General features: G+C 42.7%; 1 long non-coding RNA gene and 1 pseudogene across 2 annotated transcripts; both read left to right on the top strand.

Annotated features, from left to right (window-relative positions):
• Positions 1-3,667: 3,667 nt before the first annotated feature.
• On the top strand, positions 3,668-18,058 carry LOC311048185 (zinc finger RNA-binding protein-like; annotated as a pseudogene). Its single transcript has 12 exons — positions 3,668-3,671; positions 6,325-6,390; positions 6,946-7,167; positions 8,128-8,266; positions 8,460-8,571; positions 8,908-9,120; positions 10,913-11,229; positions 12,538-12,722; positions 13,855-13,974; positions 15,421-15,576; positions 15,850-15,979; positions 17,840-18,058. The product of its transcript is annotated as a zinc finger RNA-binding protein-like (transcript).
• A 439-nt stretch (positions 18,059-18,497) lies between these two features.
• LOC311046337 lies at positions 18,498-19,632 on the top strand. Its single transcript, XR_014600867.1, has 3 exons — positions 18,498-18,590; positions 19,097-19,249; positions 19,516-19,632. It is a non-coding gene; the product is annotated as an uncharacterized lncRNA (long non-coding RNA).
• The last annotated feature ends 2,013 nt before the right edge of the window (positions 19,633-21,645 follow it).

Genomic DNA, 21,645 nt, shown 5'->3' on the forward strand with positions numbered 1-21,645 from the left:
AGTCTGTTGTCCAGTGTGAGTCCAAGATATGTGAAGCTGTCAACCTGTTCAACTGTTTTACCATGAATGAGGAGTGGGTTGAGTCCTGTTTGAGTTGTGTTAATGACCAGTTCTTTTGTTTTGTCCACATTCAACTCTAAGTAGTTGTCTGTGCACCACTGTGTGAAATGGGAGATGGTGTTATGGAAGTCCGTGATAGAGTTATTGTCATTGAGCAGTCCAAGAATGGCAGTGTCATCAGAGTATTTAAAGTATGTAATGTTGGTGGGTGAGGGGCTGAAACAATCATTTGTGTATAGTGTGTAGAGGAAGGGGCTGAGAACACAGCCCTGAGGGGCACCTGTGTTTGTAATGACAGTTGATGAAAATGATGAGCCTACTTTAACTGTTTGTGGTCTATTACCAAAAAAATTGTGAATCCAGTGGATGAGGAGTGGGGGGATGCTGAGGTGATGCAGTTTCTTGATCATGTGATGGCGTTGAATTGTGTTAAAGGCAGAACTAAAGTCAACGAAGAGAATAGAGGCAAAATTGTCCTTTGATGAATCCAGGTGTTGGAGAAGGGGATGAAGGAGGCATGCCACAGCATCCTCTGTCCCCCTCTTGGCCCTGTAGGCAAACTGATACTGGTCCAGTTGTGACCTGACAGCTGGCAGGATGATGTTCAGTATCAGTCTTTCCATAAGTTTCATCATTATTGATGTTAGTGCAACCGGTCTATAGTGGTTAGGTTCTGAGGGGCGGGGTTTCTTGGGTACCGGTATGATGGTGGATGTTTTCCAGAGGGTGGGTACAGACACTGTCCTGTAGGATTCCCAGAAGATGGAGTGAAGGATGGGGGAGAGCTCCATGGCACAGAGCTTGAGCACCTTCGCCGAGATGCCATCCGGCCCTGGTGCCTTGGCAGGCTTACACCTGGCCAGCAGCTGTCGTACATCCTGAGGGCGGCCCAATCCTGGCGTTGAAATGCCTTCTGCTTTTCTCTGAGACTATGTTTAATATAAGGAGTAATCCATGGTTTGGAGTTTGGGTATTTTTTTATTGTCTTTGTGGGTATAGTGGTGGTGATACAGAACTTGATGTAGTCGGTGATCACGGAAACCTTCTCATCCAAGTCGCCTTGGAAGACGTCCCAGTCCGTGCATGCCAGAGAGCCCTGCAGCTGTGCTATTGCGTCCTCCGACCACTGGGGGGCGCAGTGGGTCTGCGGTTTGGATCGCTTCAGCTCCGGCTTGTAGTGCGGAAGCAGAAAGACAATGTTGTGGTCTGAGCGTCCGAGTGGAGAGTGCGCTCTCGCACTAAAAGCATCATCAATATTTCCATAACATAGATCCAAGGTACGTTCTTTCCTCGTGGGAACGTCCACATATTGATGGAAAGAGGGCAAAACCCCCTCGAGTCTACAGCTGTTATAATCTCCCATAAAGAACACCGGGGCTTCAGGGTACCTAGCCATCAGAGAGTTAGCTGCCTCGGCTACCTGCTCTGCTGCTATCCTACAGTTGGCTTTGGGATGGATGTAAACACACCCGATGACCACAGTTGGGAATTCTCTTGGGAGATAGAAAGGGCGAAGTGACAGGGTTAGCATCTCCATGTTAGGTGTACAGACCGTGTTGTGGATCTTGATGTTGTTACAGGGGACAGGTCCCCACTTAGAAACACCCCCACTTAGAAACCCCCCCACTTAGAAACATCCCCACTTAGAAACACGGACCCCCCCATCATGCTATTTTATTATTAATATATATATATATATATATATATATATATATATATATATATATATATATATATATATATATATATATATATATATACTTATTATTATCGTTATCATTGTTATTATTATGTCATGCTATTATATTATTAATATATATTATTATTTGTGGGATCGCTTTAGCGATCACACTAAAGTTATCTTCACTATTTATTATTATTATTATTATTATTATTATTATTATTATTATTGCTGTTATATATTTCGCTAACTTCTTCTCTTTAACTTTTAAATTAGTGAAATGACGTTTGCATTGAAAACTAGAAAGTACTGTTCCTGAAGAAACAGTGTGGGATCGCTAAGAATGTTGCAGGTATTGAGTATTGATAGTGTTAGTAGTGTTATAAAAGTGTTTGAAAAGTTTGAAAGGTTTGAAGGGTTTGAAGGGTTTGAAGGGTTTGAAAAGTTTGAAAGGTTTGAAAGGTTCTAAAGGTTTGAAAGGTTCTAAAGGTTTGAAAGGTTTGAAAGGTTCTAAAGGTTCTAAAGGTTTGAAAGGTTCTAAAGGTTCTAAAGGTTCTAAAGGTTTGAAAGGTTCTAAAGGTTCTAAGAGTTCTAAAGGTTTGAAAGGTTTGAAAGGTTCTAAAGGTTTGAAAGGTTTGAAAGGTTTGAAAAGTTCTAAAGGTTCTAAAGGTTTGAAAGGTTTGAAAGGTTTGAAAGGTTCTAAAGGTTCTAAAAGTTCTAAAGGTTTGAATTTGGAAAGAAAAAAAAATCTGAAAAAAAAAAGTTAGGAAAAAAAAAAATTGGAAAAAAAAAATTTTTGGAAAAAAAAAAATTTTGGAAAAAATTTTTTTGGAAAAAAAGATTTTTTGGAAAAAAAAAAATCTGAAAAAAAAAAGTTCGGAAAAAAACGAACGTTATAGAGTTGGAACGGAGTTTCTAGCTAAAAGTATGAATTTCCCCATTGAAATGAATGGGCTTTTTTTAGAAGTAAAAAGTGCAATATCTCTAAAAGTACAAATTATTTCAAAAAGTTGAATGTAAGCCGACATGTCCTGAGTAGGCCGAACGTTGAAGAGTTGGAACGGAGTTTGTAGCTAAAAGTATGAAGGACTAGTTAGGTGCCAAAAAACGGGCGGAATAAATATATAATAATAATAAATATGCACAATAACATTAGTGTGATCGCTTTAGCGATCCCACAACAAATGTATCTATTTTTGGTTCGTGCGCATGTGCGTGCTTGTAATAGTGTGTGTGTGTGTGTGTGTGTGTGTGTGTGTGTGTGTGTGTGTGTGTGTGGGGAAGGGGGGCGGGGCTTGTGTCGTGTTCGTGTCGTGTTTGTGTGTGCACGTCATAGAGTTGTTTGGGTGCGTGCGCATGTGCGTGCGTGTAACAGCGTGTGTGTGTGGGCGGGGGGGGGGGCTGTGCTTGCGTACACGCGAGAGGGCATTCCCGGGGATGCCCTCTCGCATGTACGCATGTCTGCTTGTCAGACCAATCACAGCCCTTGCTGTGTTGTCCCGCCCCTTAACTACGCCGCTCTTGCAGTGATCGGCTCACTTCTCAAGGTTTACAGCGGATACTAGGTCTCTCCGGTCGATGATAGATTACTATTGGAAACTCATCTACTTGATTTCGGTTCATATATCACTGATCTACTTTCATTTCGTCGTCTTTTGTATGAGGTGAGTAATATTACTTGATATATACTTTTTACCCGCCTTTATTACTTTATTTTTATTTTTTCCCGCTTTTTTTGGACTACATGAACGTTCAGATTTCAAACACAGTGTTTTACCCCATGGCCACGGATGTTATAATTATGTACGGGCCCTCAGAAATAGCCGTATCTTCCGTATTGTTCAATAAAAACGCATCTTAATCCGATCGGTGGCCATTTGCTCATAGTGGGCACACTCTATCAGAGTGCAGTACACCTACCAACCGATGGGTAATGCAGTTGGAAGCATAAGGCGGACATGCTGAGATGGCCACCGATCGGATTAAAATTCTTTTTATTGAACAATACTGAAGATACAGTTACTTCTGAGGGCTCGAACAGAATTGTCACATCCGTGGCCGTGAGGTGAGAACTTTATATTTGAAATGTGAACGTTTATGTACATGTACGGGCCTTAAGTGAATTAAGTGCAAACGCCAGGTTCGGTTTGTTTCAGGCCCCAGGACTCTGTTGGTTTGTTTTCATAAACGTATGTCACAATCGACCTGTCCATAACAATTCATTATACAACGCAGAATGCAGCTTTTAATCAACATTGCATTTGTTATATCTTGTCTGTTAAAATTGAGCTTGTAGATCTGCTAAAACTAACTTTAAGCAGCGACGATTGCTCTGAAACTGGGTTAAAAACGAGACTAGTCAGCTAGGCTAACCAGTGCTAACGGCTATAAACGTATGCCTACAACTTCCGCATGGCAGTGACGTAAATTATTACGTTATCAACAGTATTGCTATCATGTTTATGTATTTACCAGGGACACAGTGCACATTAATCAACATGTTGGTTTTCACATCCGTGTAATGAACCAGAGTTAGCCAGAAGCTAGCTTTCATCTGTAGTCCCTGAGCAGGCTGTTAAAAGTGCTGATATAACTATCCATACAAAAACGGTTGTATTAATACCATACAACAGTGGTTTTCAACCTTTTTTTGCGTCAAGGACCCCCAAATTGACACACATTAGCCCAGGGACCCCCATTTGAAAAGTTATGCCAGTGACCCCAATAAGAGACGATTTTTACGGCTCTAGCAGGGATTCTCAAACATTTCAATTTCAAGGACCCCCAGTTTAACATGCATTAGGCTACAGACCCACATTTAATGGCATTTCTATCTCTGGGACGCCAACTTTTATTATAAAATCAATGTTAATTTAACTCTGACAAATGGAACCAAATGGACCCTAACGGGTCCATTTGGTTCCATTTGTACACTCTCAGAGTTACAGACCCAAAAGGGTCCATTTGGTTCCTATCTATCATTTAGCTGGGGACCCCCTGGAACTCCCTCAAGGACCAACCACTGCCATACAAGACCAGTAGACATAGTACAGGAGACAGAACAATTATATCTTATATGTTGGTGGACTTTACTGAGACAATGGCAAACAACGTGGCTTTGACTCAGTATAGAGTAACATGAGTTTAACTCTAGAAGGAGATGCTGTTGTAATTTGACTGTTTTACTAGCAGTAAATAGACATTCATTTGACGCACTGTTTGGTTCAACAAGTGTTTATCTGCACCGAGCAGCATTGTACTGGGTTGACTAATGTTAGAGGACGCCGCGTCTTTCTCTTGTTTCTCAAGTCTTTCGCTTGTTTCTCTCGCTATACCTGGCAACTGCCATGTCCGCTTATTGTAAGCGGATGGTCGCGCTTCTTTTGGGGCTTGTTTTGGGGTTGAAAAGGACCGACTAGACGGTACACGGTCGGGCGTGCCGTGTCGGTCGCGCATGTGCGCCACTCTCAATTGTATATTAGGATCATCATATTTATGATTATGTGCCCACATTTGCCTCTAAATTGTGGAGAAACTGTCGATGCGGAACCAAACTGTCAATCAATTGTTTCCGCCCAGACACGTTTCACTGTCGCACATCACACCGCGACGCGTTGTGAGCTTGTAGATCGGCTATTTTCAAATAGACTATGTATAAAATAAGGCTAAAGTGGTTAAGGTATGTTTTATAATGTAATACTTTATATCTTAAAAGTAACTAGGAACTAAAGTTTTCAAATAATTGTAGTGGAGTAAAAGTACAATATTTGCCTCTGAGATGTAGTGGAGTAGAAGTAAAAGTATTGTAAATTGTAAATTGACATGCATTAGGGCTACAGACCCCCATTTAATGGCATTTCTATCACTTGGACCGCAATATATATTGTAAAATCTATGTCAATTTAACTCTGAGAGTGTACAAATGGAACCAAATGGACCCGTTAGGGTCCATTTGGTTCCATTTGTACACTCTCAGAGTTACAGACCCATAAGGGTCCATTTGGTGCCTAAGCTATCATTTAGCTGGGGACCCCCTGGAACTCCCTCAAGGACCCCTGGGGGTCCCCGGACCCCACTTTGAGAACCAATGCGTTAGAGCAGTGGTTCCCAAACCTTTTAGCTCGAGACCCCAAAATCTTATGTCTCCCCGTGACCCAAACTAGTGAAAATAGCCGATCTACAAGCTCACAAGATGCGACATGTTGCGAGCTTGTAGATCTGCTATTTTCACAAATTCTTAAAAGTACTTTTCCCCCTCTAATTAATGGATTTTTAAATGTATTTGTATGCTTTCGAAAAAACGTTTTTTGTTGGGAATGTTTTGATAATCTTTTGAAATAATAAAAAAAAATGAGGAAGTTAGGAAACACAAAATAAACATATTTACTCGCGTGACCCATACAAATTGGTCCACGACCCACATATGGGTCCCGACACACTGTTTGGGAAACGGTGGGTTAGAGTATCTCTTTCTCAAGTGGTATGGTAACGGCCGTCTCTCTTTTGTCATGAGGCGGATCGCTGCTTGGAACAAGATAACAATAAAATCAACAGCATTGCTCATTGCTACATTGCTACATCAGCTGTGGCCGCAGCACAGCCCCAGCCCACAGTGGCAGAATCCTACTCAGTCCTAATCAGACAGGTACGTTCAACTCGCCACTGGCACTGACTGGACTCGTCATGGTGAAGAAAGGCCAGTGGTGCTCAAACTTTTTTGAATTTCAATGACCCCTCATAACTCTGAGAGTGTACAAATGGAACCAAATGGACCCGTACGGGTCCATTTGGTTCCATTTGTACACTCTCAAAAGTTCCAGACCTGTACGTGTCCATTTGGAACCACCTCAAGGAACCCTGAGGGTCCCTGGACCCCACCACTGCATTAGGGTCCATTTGCTTCCATTTGTACAAAAAAAGGTCAATCTATCAGTGTGGTTCTCACAACACTTGTATACTCGGCTACTTTTGAAAATGTTTAACAATGACCCGACCACAACAAACATTTATTTCTTAAAACATCAAAGAGTCACGGCACACTCATGGCTGCTGATGCCAAACCAGTTTATTAAGGACAAGAGAACAACAAAAACATGTGTTGTTTATATCCCACATGGTTTTTGGATAATGGATATGTTTTGTGTTTTGTGCAACCTTTAAAAAAAAAGTCATCGTTTTGTACTATTCTCTATGTCCCCACATAGCCCCCAAACCAGCGTACACGCAATGTATGACGCCGTACACCCAGACCCAGCAGACGCGCCAGGTGACTGCCATCAAACCGGCCACGCCCAGCCAGGCCACCTCCACCTTCTCCATCTACCCGGTGTCGTCCACCGTGCAGCCCGTACCCTCTGCTAGAGCGTCGGTAGTGCCGTCGTACTCCCAGAGCCCGACCTACAGCACCAACGCTGTCACATATTCTGGTAAGGAAATGCCCGGCCGTCACCCACACATACAAGTTACCCACACGCTAAACCCAAACGTAGTCGAGCAATATAGTAGAATGTGAGCTGCAGAAACATGTCATTTTAGATTTTAGCTGTATAGCAAAACACGTTTTAAGAACACTTAAAAGATCTCTCAATAAATGTTCAAAAATAGCAGATGTACAATCTCACAGTCATCACTTCGTGCCGCGCTGCGAGCTTGTACATCTGCTATTTTCGAATAATTTTGAATGGATGCAACGTGTTCATTACTTTGCAACGTTCCCCATACATAGGCTGTCGCTCGTATTCGCTTGCGCAAAATTCACTTCAGTCGAACATAATTATTCAACGTACGCGAGTTGTGTCGCATCGGGCGTAGATGCAGAATCTTGTCACTCAAAACACAGTTTAGCTAGACTGCACATTTTAGAATGGAGGAGGAAGCCAAAAGTTCCCAGAGTTAAACACTTACGCATTTGATTTCTTTCTGAAATGCTGTGGCTTGTAGACTTAGAATACGCTCTATGCAGTATGCACAGCAGCCATATTATCACTTCTGTCATAGGTGTTACCAATGATACTAATGAAGGCTCTGTTCCATTTAGTGTAGCACAGTGGTTTCCCACGACCCCCATAACTCTGAGAGTGTACAAATTTACATACATTTGTACACTCTCAGAGTTACACACATGCAAGGGGCCATTTGGAAGCCCATGAGGGTCCCTGGACCCCAACTGTAAACCCACAGAGTGTTTCTAGTGAGCCAACATGCACAATATCAGCACCCTGACTCTGTTTGACCAGAATGGAACAGAGCCTTCATTAGTATCATTGGTAACACCTGTGAATGTCTTCATAATATGGCTGCTGTGAATAGAGCCTATTGGTATCTTTAAAAATATGTATTTTATTGAAATGCATTTCTTCATCACTGCCCCTATTCCTGCTCCATAGGTACGTCTTACACGGGCTACGAGGCTGCCGTGTACTCTGCTGCCTCCACATATTACCAGCAGCAACAGCAGCAGCAACAGAAGCAGGCGGTGGCCGCGGTAGCCGCTACAGCAGTGTGGACGGGCAGCACCTGGCAGCGGTGGCAGCGGTGGCCTAGTGGTTAGAGGGGCGGCCTTGATACCGGAAGGTCCCTAGTTCGATTCCCCAATTCATCACATCAATCATGAATCACCGCTGAATAGCCCTTGAGCAAGGCTTCCATGCAGGGTCCGGCTGGAAACAAGCTTCGTGCTTAGTCCGACACCCTGGGTAAACAACAAACTTTGCTTTACCTTCACCAAGAAGCCGCCCTTCCAGAGCAAGCAGCTCAGGCCTAAGCAGCCGCCCAAACCCCCTCAGATCCACTACTGTGACGTGTGTAAGATCAGCTGTGCAGGCCCGCAGGTGAGCACGCTCACACTTGTCTCTGTAGTCCTTGGTCTCTGAAGCCTAAAGACTGGTGGGGATCACTTTGAACCTCGCCTCCCTATTTTGGGCATGTTGTTATAGACCAAAAACAAACCTGAAATACAAGCTTGTTTGAGTACCTTGAAAAGCTGTATATCAATTCTACATTTACACTGATCAAATTAGTTTAACAAACTTTGCAGGTTTGTCCGACTTAATACATGATTAGATTTTATGCTGAAACGCCATGCTTGGCTTGCATTATACGTCCTACATTTGAAGCAAATGGTGTCTCAAATGAAGGAATAGTAACCCCCCTTCCTCTCCAACCAGACATACAAGGAGCACCTGGAGGACCAGAAGCACAAGAAGAAGGAAGCGGCTCTCAAGGTGTCTCAGAGCAGCAGCAGTAGCAGCAGCAGCAGTGGAGGAACCAGCAGCTCTGCCCACGGCGTCCAGAACCAGCTCCGCTGTGAGCTGTGTGACGTCTCCTGCACCGGAGCCGACGCTTACGCCGCTCATATCTGTGGGGCCAAGCATCAGAAGGTAATGTATTTATTTTATGCTACCATGTATTACCATCATGTGTCACTTGCTCGCATAGATCAGTTCTTTTTGACCAGCGACACCATTTTACCTATGGATTAGGTTTAACCACGTGAGCACTAATTTGCACTTTGGGATACAAGCTCACAGCTTGTCTTATGAAGTTTTATACATTGACTATTTTTCAAAATTTGAGAACTTTGATAAACATATTTTTTAAGTCTTTAAACCTTTGCCTATAATGGCATGCCCAAAATGGGTAAGCCAGGATTAATGTGGTTAACTACATTAAACAATCTTTCAACGTGTCGCACTGTGAGATTGTAGATATTTGTAAAGGGGTAAAAAAGGAGGGGGCCCATTATAGACCCCTGACTGACACCGATAAACACATTATTTAGGAACATAATGGATTGTAAACGGTCACAAAAGATATTAACCCTCATTCAATATACACACGCCCACATACAGGCAGGCTTACTGGACGTTGTGTACTTGTCTCTATACTGTGTATATTTGGCACAGATGTATGCATATATGACCACTACGCAAGTTCTATGCTTGGTTCAGGTGTTTGGAAGGACAAAAAAAACAGAACATATTTGCATATCTGGTTTAATAAAGACATAAGCCAATCCTTTTACAGCTTCATAAGTCATAAGGGGAACTTTAGCTTTGACGTGTTTTGGCAATTAAAGCAAAGATGTCAACATGTGTGTTCCCAAATATGAGATTTATGATATGAGAGCATTGGCCGTACTGACGCACGCTGGAATGATTACCAACGTTTGTCTGTGACTGTGTTGTGGTATTAAATCATGCTGCAGTGTTTTTAGATCTTACCACAATACTGATATTCAGCATGATGTACAATTTATTTTTTTAAATTTCAATTGAAAAGAAAAGGGGCAATCCTTCTTGAAGGTAAAGCCTTTATTGAATAGCTATAATTTCATTTTAGAAAAAAAAACATGTGTCCACCTACAGAACTCGGCCTTTATGAATTGAATACGCAGGACCACAATGGAAACAAGCCCTCAGGGATTTTTGTGTTATCCTTTTAGCATCATTGTGTAGGCCTTACTGTGCCTCTGTACTTTTTGCAAACTGCTGATAAAGAATTCAATCAATCAATGCCACACAGCAATTTGCATGATGCTCAAGCAATGGCTGAACATGGCTTTGCTATCATGCTGCCTAGGATGGCAAATAAACAGTGATATGTTGGATGGATGGATGGATAGGCTTTTAGTTTAGTGGTGTTAGTTAACAAAATTCAGTGTCGTAAACATACATGTCGTTACAATACACAATGTCATTTAGAACATTGGTTCTCAAAGTGGGGTCCGGGGACCCCCAGGGGTCCTTGAGGGAGTTCCAGGGGGTCCCCAGCTAAATGATAGATTAGGCACCAAATGGACCCTTTTGGGTCTGTAACTCTGAGAGAATCTATGTCAATTTAACTCTCAGAGTTAAATTGACATAGATTTTACAATATAAATTGCGGTCCAAGTGATAGAAATGCCATTAAATGGGGGTCCGTAGCCCTAATGCATGTCAAACTGGGGGTCCTTCAAATTAAAATGGTTGAGAATCACTGCTAGAGCCGTAAAAAATCTTCTCTTATGGGGGTCCCTGGCATATCTTTTGAAATGGGGGTCCGCGGGCTAATAAATGTCAATTTGGGGGTCCTTGGCATGAAAAAGTTTGAGAACCACTGATTTAGAAAAGGGTTTGAACAGCTGCTTTTTACAACAAACCCTCAAACGTGTTGCTCTGCTTCGTTCCCCAGGTGGTGAAGCTTCACACCAAGCTGGGGAAACCCATCCCTTCCACGGAGCCCAGCGTGGTCACCCAGACCTCCTCCTCCACCACGGCCGCCCCCAGTAAGACCCCCTCCTCTGGCCTGGGCAGCTCCAGCACCACCTCTTCGTCCCTGTCCATGGGCACCTCCTCCAATGCTTCTGCCTCCAACCCACAACTCCTCCTACCTGAAGCCGGTCAACATAGTGAGCGGTGGCGGGGGGGGCGCTCGGCAACAGTCTGTCGTCTGCCAACTCCACCCCGCCCCCGTCAAGAAGGCCTCCGCCCCCAAGATCAACTCTGTCGGTCAGTAGGTCCCCTTTGAATTTTGACGTCTCCTGGCGGTATTTGACAATGACTTCATTCTTCACCTTGTTGCCATTATGCTCTGTTCTGTGTTTTTGCTGTATTCCTGTTTGATTAGTATAGCTCTTTATTTAACCAGTTCAACCACATGAATCCTAGCGTCCCTATTCGGGGCTTGTCGTAATAGGCAAACATTCAGTGAAAACAAAAATCGTCTCACTACACGTCACGAGGCGTTGTATGAGCTTGTAGATCGGCAGAGATTGATGAGTGATAGAAAAGGACGGGGCCAATTACAGACCCCTTGCACACCCATCTAAGTATATAGGGTTTAAGTCATTGAACCCCTATGTACTTATCACACAATGAATAAAGAAAACGACTTCCATTTTCACTTTAAAGATTATAAAACTTTTTTTTTTTTTTTTACAATTTGCACCTATAATGACGTGCCCAAAATAGGGACACCAGGTTGAAAGTGGTTCAAACACTCATCACTAATAAAGAGTGAAGCTGGTTTCACAGAGCGTGCTTTGCACTCAAAGGCTGCATGCTAATGTCTGGATAAGTCTCTGCCAACTTGTGTAGTGATGGACGGCGACCAGGCGTGCGTTTCCAAACCTAACATTTCTTGAAGTTCTGTGTCTTGTAGAATAACAAGTGTATAACCTAGTTTAACCATGCAGTCAAATGGCCATTAGTTCACTCCTGGCCCTTGCAAATGGAAACGGTCATTGTTTTCCTTTTTTTTTTAAATTATTGTGATTTATTGCATTTGTATGCTGTCCATTAGTCAAAGCATCTGTGGACTAGTGACTCCTCAGTAAAATGTAAAATGGAATGTCACAGTTTTAAGTAAACCAATACTAAGAATCTTTGAATGGGATTGTGTGTTAATAGTGATGTTTTGTTTGTTTTTGCATGATCAACATTTTTATTTGCAAATTATTATCGGTTAATCAATTCATTTTTTGTGTGTATTTACGATTAGAGGTTGGGTGTTCACTAATGTCTATGGTAAGTTTACGGTAACTTTTGATTGAAAATTAAGGCCCTGCTACAAATAATAACTTCTCTAGCTGTGGTCTTTTGGAGCAGTACGGATGAAGTCATTAGTAGACACAATTTCGGGTTTTATCGTATTTATTGGCTGTTCACTTCATCCAATGCCATCTGCAAACTCACAACACCTTGCATCGCCTATTTTCGCCACTAAATAGGCAATTTATGAAATATTGGAAGAGGGTTTGTGCCCAATAGCAATGGTCTGAGACTAAAGAACCCTACCTCCCCCTTCGCCCCTTGCAGGAGGAAACAAACTGCAGACCACGGCGAAAGCGGATGAGATGAAGGCGGCGGAGATATCCAAGCCAACGCCACCCTCCATGGCTGCCCCAGAGACCAAGAATGATATCTCTGATTGGCTGTCTGCGGCGGCGCTAGCTGCACTGCAGAACGACGTGCAGCCTGTTGGACACGACTACGTTGAAGAGGTATTCTGACAGTTCACTTGGGTGTTGCTTGCCAAAAATAACTGATCTACATGCTAACACGTCGCATCACGACACATTGTCAGCTTGTAGATCAGTTATTTTTGTGAGTATAAATTATATTGTTAAATTGTCCTTTTTTTTAGTAAGGCAAAAAAGTGTGCACAACTGCAGCAGCCCAAATAGGGAGACAGCTGTTTTTTGTTTAACAAACCCCACTGGCCATGAACCAGAGGGGAAGGCCAGTGCTGTGGATGTGGGGATGTAATCGTTCTATATTGCACTCCATCAAACACAAGTATAAAAGAGTTAAAATGAAGACTGGCTCTGAGTCTGCCGTACAATTGTATTTTTACGGCGTTGCTCGGCCATACCCTACCTGTCTATGAGAGGGTCTGTGTGTCACAAACATAGACTGTAAAAAAGAATGGACAAAGCCACTCCCCTGCTTTCTACAGAACGAAAATGAAGCCGATAGTTCAGGAACATGCATTCCTCCATCGTTAATATATACAGTTGGCCACGCCGGAACTCAAACGCTATTGGTTGAGACCAGACACGTGACCAGCGAACTGGAAAACACCCCCAAAAATGCTATTGGTTGGGTAGCTTGTCAATCAAGAGCGGGGGCGGGGAATGAATGCTATTGGTTGTGTAGGTTGTCAATCAAATCATCCCGCCCCTCCTGGAGCATAGCCTACTTTATCGTCAATTTTAGAATAAATGGGACCATAATTTAGCAAAACGCATATCATGATTGAAAGGAGACTTTAAACTAGCGACTGGAAGCATATAGAATTTATGACAATTTTTATTACGGTAAGAAAATCTAGTCTGAAGTTTGTCAAAAACCCATTCACTTGCGCTAAAATAAATTCTTTCTGACACTTCAGGTCGGCGCAGGGTAAAACAGCGCCACTCTGGCCATTCATAAGCTTCCGTGTTGGCCTCATCGTAAATATCCAAGCCTTGCCCCTTGGTCACAAACCACAGGACCGATCAGTGCTAAACTTTGCATACACGCTACACAGAATTAACTCCACATTGGAGCCATGCTGTTGGATCCTATAAGAGTTCAAGTTAAAAACCACTGCTATAGAGGGAATTGAACATTTTGTGTTACCCATCTCCTTAGGTCCGCAACGATGAAGGCAAAGTCATCCGCTTCCACTGCAAGCTGTGTGAATGCAGTTTCAACCATCCCAACGCGAAGGAGATGCATCTGAAGGGAAGGAGGCATCGACTGCAGTACAAGGTTGGTACATTTTCATAGGTGCAGGCACAAGTGTTATTATTCCTAATGTAAACCACTCACAAAATGTAAGGAAACTTGAATTTGGGCCATTATATCTCCCCTTTACTAATACCAATCAGTAAAGTGTTATATATCATTTTTATCGGTGATTAGTCACCTTTACAACGAGGTACAGCTTGTAAGCATCGGGCATTCATGGATTGAGTAACACAGGCAAACGTGTGGGTAGCGCCGAGCAAAAATGTGCCAAAATGGCCTGTTAGACTTTTCTGGTGGAATTCACTCTCGTTTTGTCACTGTTCAGTTGGTATTCACCTTTGTTGCTTGGAGCATTTAAGATTGCACTCTCCCACAGTACTAAGGACAAAATGATAAGAAAAAGAAACATGTTGGCCATACACTTCACAAATTTTACACTCAGTTTCAGGGTCCTCAGTAGCGTGTGGAAGATCAATATGCAGCCACAACCGCTTCGCACCTCCTCCTCATGCTGGTCACCAACCTGGCCACTTTCTGCTGTGGGATGGCATCCCATTCCTCAATGAGGATATGTTGCAAGTCAGCCAATGTGGTTCTGTTGGTCACGCTAAGACGTACAGCACGCCCAAGTTGATCCCACAAATGTTCAATTGGGTTGAGGTCTGGACTCACGGCAGGCCATTCCATCCTCTCCACTCCCAAATTCTGGAGGTACTCTCCGATGATCCTGGCTCTGTCGGGCCGAGCGTTGTCATCCTGGAGGATGGCATTAGGTCCCATATTCTGAAGGTATGGGACCGCCACTGGCTCCAGCATGAGGAGGAGGTGCGAAGCTGTTGTGGCTGCATATGGATCTTCCACACGCTACTGAGGACCCTGAAACTGAGCGTAAAATTAGTGAAGTGTATGGCCAACATTCTTATCATTTTGTCCTTAGTACTGTGGGAGAGTGCAATCTTAAATGCTCCAAGCAACAAAGGTGAATACCAACTGAACAGTGACAAAACGAGAGTGAATTCCACCAGAAAAGTCTAACAGGCCATTTTGGCACATTTTTGCTCGGCGCTACCCACACGTTTGCCTGTGTTGCCCAATCCATGAATGCCCGATGCTTACAAGCTGTACCTCGTTGAAAAGGTGACTAATCACTGATAAAAATGACATATAACACTTTACTGATTGGTATTAGTAAAGGGGAGATATAATGGCCCAAATTCAAGTTTCCTTACATTTTGTGAGCAGTTTATTATCTTTGGCTGATGTCGCTTGCTGATAAGAACTGATCTTCAAGTCATTTCATTTTAGCTGGGACAACGTTATTTTTAGCAAGACATGTTTTTAGACCGAAGCGAGTAATCTACACGACCCAGGACACTAGACTGAACTATTTTGAATGGTTAAACAATAAGTCATAAGTTGATCATGCCGTCATCTGTCCTGACATTTCCTCTTCACCTGGTCTTTTAGAAAAAGGTGAACCCTGACCTTCAGGTGGAGGTGAAGCCTAGCATCCGTGCCCGTAAGATTCAGGAGGAGAAGATGAGGAAGCAGATGCAGAAAGAAGAGTTCTGGAGGAGGAGAGAGGAAGAGGAGCGCTGGAGAATGGAAATGAGGTACGATGAGGTCTTTGATGACCAGCTGATGTTTTTTTGTTTTTTTAACTTGCGTCTCCATTCTGGGGAAAACATCTGCCGAAAATAGTGCAGATGTATTTTCCACGGAGATTTGATGTAGAGGGGAAAACGGGAGGGAACCAAGTATAGACCGCTGGGTGATCCCAGTCGACTAAGTATATAGGGTTTAAGTGGTTCTTCAGTGGACATTCTCCAGGTCTAATCTGCTGAACTCCCAGGTCACTGTTTTTTTTTTCTTCTCCAAACTGCTGAAACTTTCCAGGAAGAAGAGCACCACTGGGATGACAGACGCCGTATGCCCGACGGAGGCTATCCTCAAGGGGCCCCCTGGGCCGCCCGGTCTCTTGGGGGTCCGGCCTGGCATGCCCATCCCTCAGCCTCAGGGACCTGTGGTAGGTCCTGGGTCCTCTGAATGTTTGGGCGGTGTAGCCGTCCCTATATGTGAGGTTGGGACATTGACATTTGCTGAACTGTGATTGGCCACCAATTGTACCCCCCAAACCCTGCACTGTGATTGGCCACCCATTGTACACCCCTTCCACCCACAATGGGTGGCCCCTGGACATCCCCGCTGACTCTTTTCAGCACTGTGATTGGCTAGCGAGACACATGATGAAATTAATAACCTATAAATAGGACTATGCACTTAGAACAACTTTTTTTTTAAAGTGAGCTTCCATCACTGTGATGACCACTGTGATGACCACACACCGCCCACTTCACACTGGGTGTGATTTTTGGGGCGGTGTAACATTGAACCCCCTATAGGTGAGTTTTGGACACTGACCAATCCTGCACCGTGATTGGCCAATAGTCTACAACGCAGTCTACACCCCTAACCCTTCCATTGTTAATGCAAATCGATACTTTTGCAAAGTCAGCCAATCACATTACAGCTAGTGTCATCACCACTAGCTGTAATGTGATTGGCTGACTTTGCAAATTCAGGACTGTGATTGGGTAGCGAAACACATGACACATGTGCAGCCCTATGAATAGCAGTATGGACTTAAAAAAAAGTCATTTATCCTTTTTTTTAAGTGAGTCATGTTGTGATGACCACACACCGCCCACTTCACACTGGGTGTGATTTTTAGCGGCGCTAGCCGCTCTATACCTTTAGGTATAGAGCGGATATTAGCCCTCTATACCTGGCTTTTGCGTCAACGTTCTGATTGGTCAGGCTCGCCAAGGTTCTGATTGGTCAGGTCCGTCAACGTTCTGATTGGTCAGGCTCGCCAAGGTTCTGATTGGTCAGGTCCGTCAACGTTCTGATTGGTCAGGCTCGCCAAGGTTCTGATTGGTCAGGTCCGTCAACGTTCTGATTGGTCAGGCTCGCCAAGGTTCTGATTGGTCAGGTCCGTCAACGTTCTGATTGGTCAGGCTCGCCAAGGTTCTGATTGGTCAGGTCCGTCAACGTTCTGATTGGTCAGGCTCGCCAAGGTTCTGATTGGTCAGGTCCGTCAACGTTCTGATACCTAAAGGTATAGAGCGAATATTAGCCCTCTATACCTGGCTTTTGCGTCAACGTTCTGATTGGTCAGGCTCGCCAAGGTTCTGATTGGTCAGGTCCGTCAACGTTCTGATTGGTCAGGTCCGTCAACGTTCTGATTGGTCACTATTCATGACATCACTATGTTACTATTCATGACATCACTATGATGTCATGAATATAGAATTAGATGTCTATATAAACAATGACTAAATAAACAATGAGTAATATCTAGAAAGAGAAAGATACAAGAACGTAATGTTCAAATACAATCTTTGAATGATGAACAGACGAAGGGTGAAGTAATAGAAAGTCTGAGTTCGGGGATCCAGTCATCCGTTATGCGAGAATGGTTTGACAAAGGAGATCTAGTGTCCAAGAGTCCTTTCATTCGGCAGCCGAAAAACCTTGGAATGCATTTGGTGATTCGCTTCCAATGGCACTATTTAGTGCCACTGGAAGCCTTGAAATAAATTTACAGAGATTTAATATTGTTTCTCTAGTAGAAACACATATCTATGACAAAATATATCAAAGGCGCCGCTACCTTCACACAGGTGTGATTTTTTACTATTTGAATGCAGTTTTGCGTTCTGTTAATCAAGTAACTTGTTGCAGAACTATGTCTTTGTCATTAAAAAGTAATTGGTTACAGAATTGCATCTTTGGAATACTCTTACATGAACTAAATTGAAACCTCATTGTGATTCCTTTCTTGTCCTGTGAATGAATAGTTTTCTTTCCACCGTTTCTCTTTTAGCCGCCTCGTCGCCCCGACTCTTCAGACGATGGCTACGTAATGACCAAGCATGCAGCCATTTATCCCTCAGAGGATGAACTCCAAGCTATCCAGAAGATTGTGTCCATCACAGAACGTGCCCTCAAACTGGTGTGGGACATCATCACTGACCAGGACAAAGACAAGGGCAAGGAAGAGGACAAGGAGAAGGAGAAGAAAGAAGTCGCTAAAGACAGGTGAGGCATCTGAGAGAGCTCAACATCTCTTTGTCTCCTCGTGTTTCTGTGTTTAAACTTCAAACATAAAATATACTTAAAGTACTAGAATGTTTGAAAAATAGCAGATCTACAAGCTCATGAGCTTGTAGATCTGCTATTTTCAAGTAGCATATTTATAAAGTAGGGCTAAAATGGCTTTCAAATAATTGTAGTGGAGTAAAAGTACAATATTTGCCTCTGAGATGTAGTGGAGTAAAAGTAATTACAATAGTATATTTGAAATACTCAAGTAAAGTACAAATACCTCAAAATTGTACTTAAGTACAGTACTTAAGTAAATGTACTTTGTTACTTTACACCACTGCTAGATAGCCTGCCTGTAGATAGTGCTTTTGTAATAGTTTCTAATTGTAACACTCCTCATACTGCATGAGTTGTAACATTATTATGTTTTCTCCATCAAAGCATGCATGCTGTACGTGTGAAACATCTTGACCGGCAGAAATACATCTGCTTTGAGGGACCACTGTCTTTTACATCATTTCTGGAGTGTGGTGAGTGAAACATTGTTCCACAGCATGCCCTATGCCATTGATGGTGTACAAATTATTGGGGTCCATTTGGTTCCATTTTTACACTGTCTTAACATTGATTTTACAATATAAATTGGGGTCCCAGAGATAGACATGCCATTAAATGGGGGTCCATTAAAAGGGTTGAGAATCACTGCTAGAGCCGTAAAAGTCTTCTTATTATGGGGGTCCCTGGCATATATTTTCAAATGGGGGTCTGTGGGCTAATTGTCAATTTGGGGGGTCCTTGACATGAAAAATTGAGAACCACTGTCATATGCAACATCATGCTGGGTGTACAGTACAAGGCACAATCCATTTTATTTAGGATAGAGTGATTCAATGTCTTCAGTAGGGCTGTCAATCTTCCTCATATGATTGAATTTTCTGTGGCTATTTTAATCCATTGTTATGACACATTAATACAAATTAAATCAATTGCACAACAGATTTATCAATAAGCTTGTGCAATCTTGTTTTGTCTTCAGTTGCCAAGAAATTTGAAATTCCTAGTACCTCAGACTTAAAAGTCTATGATGACTTGAACACTGAAGTTGACGAGGAGGCGTTTCAGTTTTTTATAAAGAAACCAGACCTTGGTGTGTTGGAGATTTGTTCACCCCAAGACCCAAATCCTGAAGGTGAGTTCTGTTGCTTATCAACATGGAGCCTTATAGCCTCATCCATACAGTCCTGGCTAACCTAAAATGTCACACAGGTATATTTTTGTACTTTGAAATGATCTTTGTTTCTATACGCCCAATGTAAGTAAAAGAGAGAAAGTGTCTGAGGAAGAACTTTGTTGGTGTGTGGATCCTTCCGTATCTAATGTGAGCTTTTTACATTACACTTGCCACAAACATTCCTCTCTTGCTAATCACACGTGTTATGTCAACATTATTGCTAGATTCAGTGAGCCCCTCTGCAAGCAATTCCATTGCCAGCAGCAGCAGCTCCTTTCTCAGCTCTGGTGCAGACAATGACGGGGACTCGGATGACACCATCAGTCCTGCTCCAAGAAACAGAGCTGACCTGACTCGTCTCGCTCAGGTAAGCGTTGCTTTTTTGGGGGAGGCGGTCATGGTTTACAGTTTTGTCACCTTAAATATACTTGGCCACCAAATGTAGTGGCCTGTAGGACCAGTGCTTTAAAATATTACTGTCTATCCCTGTGTTTCCCCTCCCTTTTTTAGCGGCGCTAGCCGCTCTCTACCTTACTTTGTCCGTGTGCGTACGTCAACGTTGTGATTGGTCAGGTGCGTACGTCAACAAAGTGATTGGTCAAGCTTCACGTGACATGTGGCTATAAACACATTATAAACACATATCGATGACAAAATGTATCAAAGGCGCCGCTACCTTCACACAGGGTGTGATTTTTTTACTTCCACTTAGATGGTTGAAAAAAATCTGAAGGACAGACATGGCGGAGAGAGGATCCTTACCGAGTATGCTCGGACAAAAAGCCTAACGGATACCAGAAGACGCGACATGGTGAAGATATTGGTTGCACACATGGCAAGTGAACATGGGTATGTTGTCATCTAAAAATTATGCACCCAATACACAATTTTGGTTGTACTTGGTGCAGGCCAAAATCCTCCTTTTTGCAGAAGGCAGCGGCACAGCAATACTTTTGTTTGGATCTCATACGTGTGTGTGTGTGTGTGTGTGTGTGTGTGTGTGTGTGTGTGTGTGTGTGTGTGTGTGTGTGTGTGTGTGTGTGTGTGTGTGTGTGTGTGTGTGTGTGTGTGTGTGTGTGTGTACTTTAGGACGAGTCCTTCAAGGCGTGTTAAAGAGGACTATGCACAGGGCATCTCTGCCTTATTCCCATACCTGGCCGATCCCCAGGGAAATTTGGCCTATGTAAGTACATAAAACACCAGTCTAACACACATTTACACATGCTCATTAAAACCAAATGACACTTTTCCCCCCTCTTTTCTTCTTGTGTTTTAGGAACAGTATTACAGTCCAGTAGATGGGAGTGGGTTTCTGGCATGGCGAGTGAAATCACTTCAAAAAGAAGCATCAGAGGGACAAAAAAAGAGTTCAGCCACTGACGGGTGTTTGATTTTGATTGTAGTTAGAATTTAAGGGGGAAGTCACATGTTCACACACACACACACACACACACACACACACACACACACACACACACACACACACACACACACACACACACACACACACACACACACACACACACACACACACACACACACACACGAAGAACCAGTGCAACATGTCATGTTTCCCCCAGTCCACTGTCTAGCAACTGTGAAGATGGATCCTTATAGTAAATGCATATCACTGGAAAGTATTGCAGCAGTATATGTGGGGGTTTTTTTCTCTTTTTTTTTTTTCTTGGACTGAGTGAGTAATACTTTTTGCAACACAGTGGACTGGTGCTGCTAATTTGAGGTTTCTGGTCGGCTCCGCAGCTTTTATTTAAATCACTTTTCTCTCTGCTGCTTTAATTTAAATCACATTTCTGGTTGGTTCCGTTGCCTTAATTTAAATCACCTTTCCTTTATTATCATTATTATTTTCATTTTCTTCTGTGTCTTATTAACCTAAAATTGTACAATCATCTATTATCTGTGTAGGTTTTGACAGTAGAATATTTATACATCTTTTTTTGCCGAATGACTGAGTGTTTAATAATTCACTTAATTTATTTTAAATCACCTTTCTTTTATTATAATAATAACTCACTTAATTTAAATTACCTTTTATTATTATTATTATCTTCATTTTCTTCTGTGCCTTATTAATCTACATAAAATGGTACCATCATTTAACTACCTGTGTAGGTTTGACAGTAGAATATCTTTTTGTTTCTTTTCCTTTTTGCGGTAAGATTGAGTGAATAATATGTAGCCACTTACACCAGAAACTTTTTGCAACATAGTGGACTGGTGCTAACTTGTTGTATCGGTCGGCTCCGTTGCTTTAATTAAATATATTTTCCTTTATTATCATTATTATTATCACTTTCTACTGGGTTTTTTAATTTATATATAAAGTGTGCCAA

Source organism: Gymnoscopelus microlampas, assembly GCF_963454915.1.
Source record: "Gymnoscopelus microlampas genome assembly, chromosome: 1".
Classification (NCBI taxonomy): domain Eukaryota; kingdom Metazoa; phylum Chordata; class Actinopteri; order Myctophiformes; family Myctophidae; genus Gymnoscopelus; species Gymnoscopelus microlampas.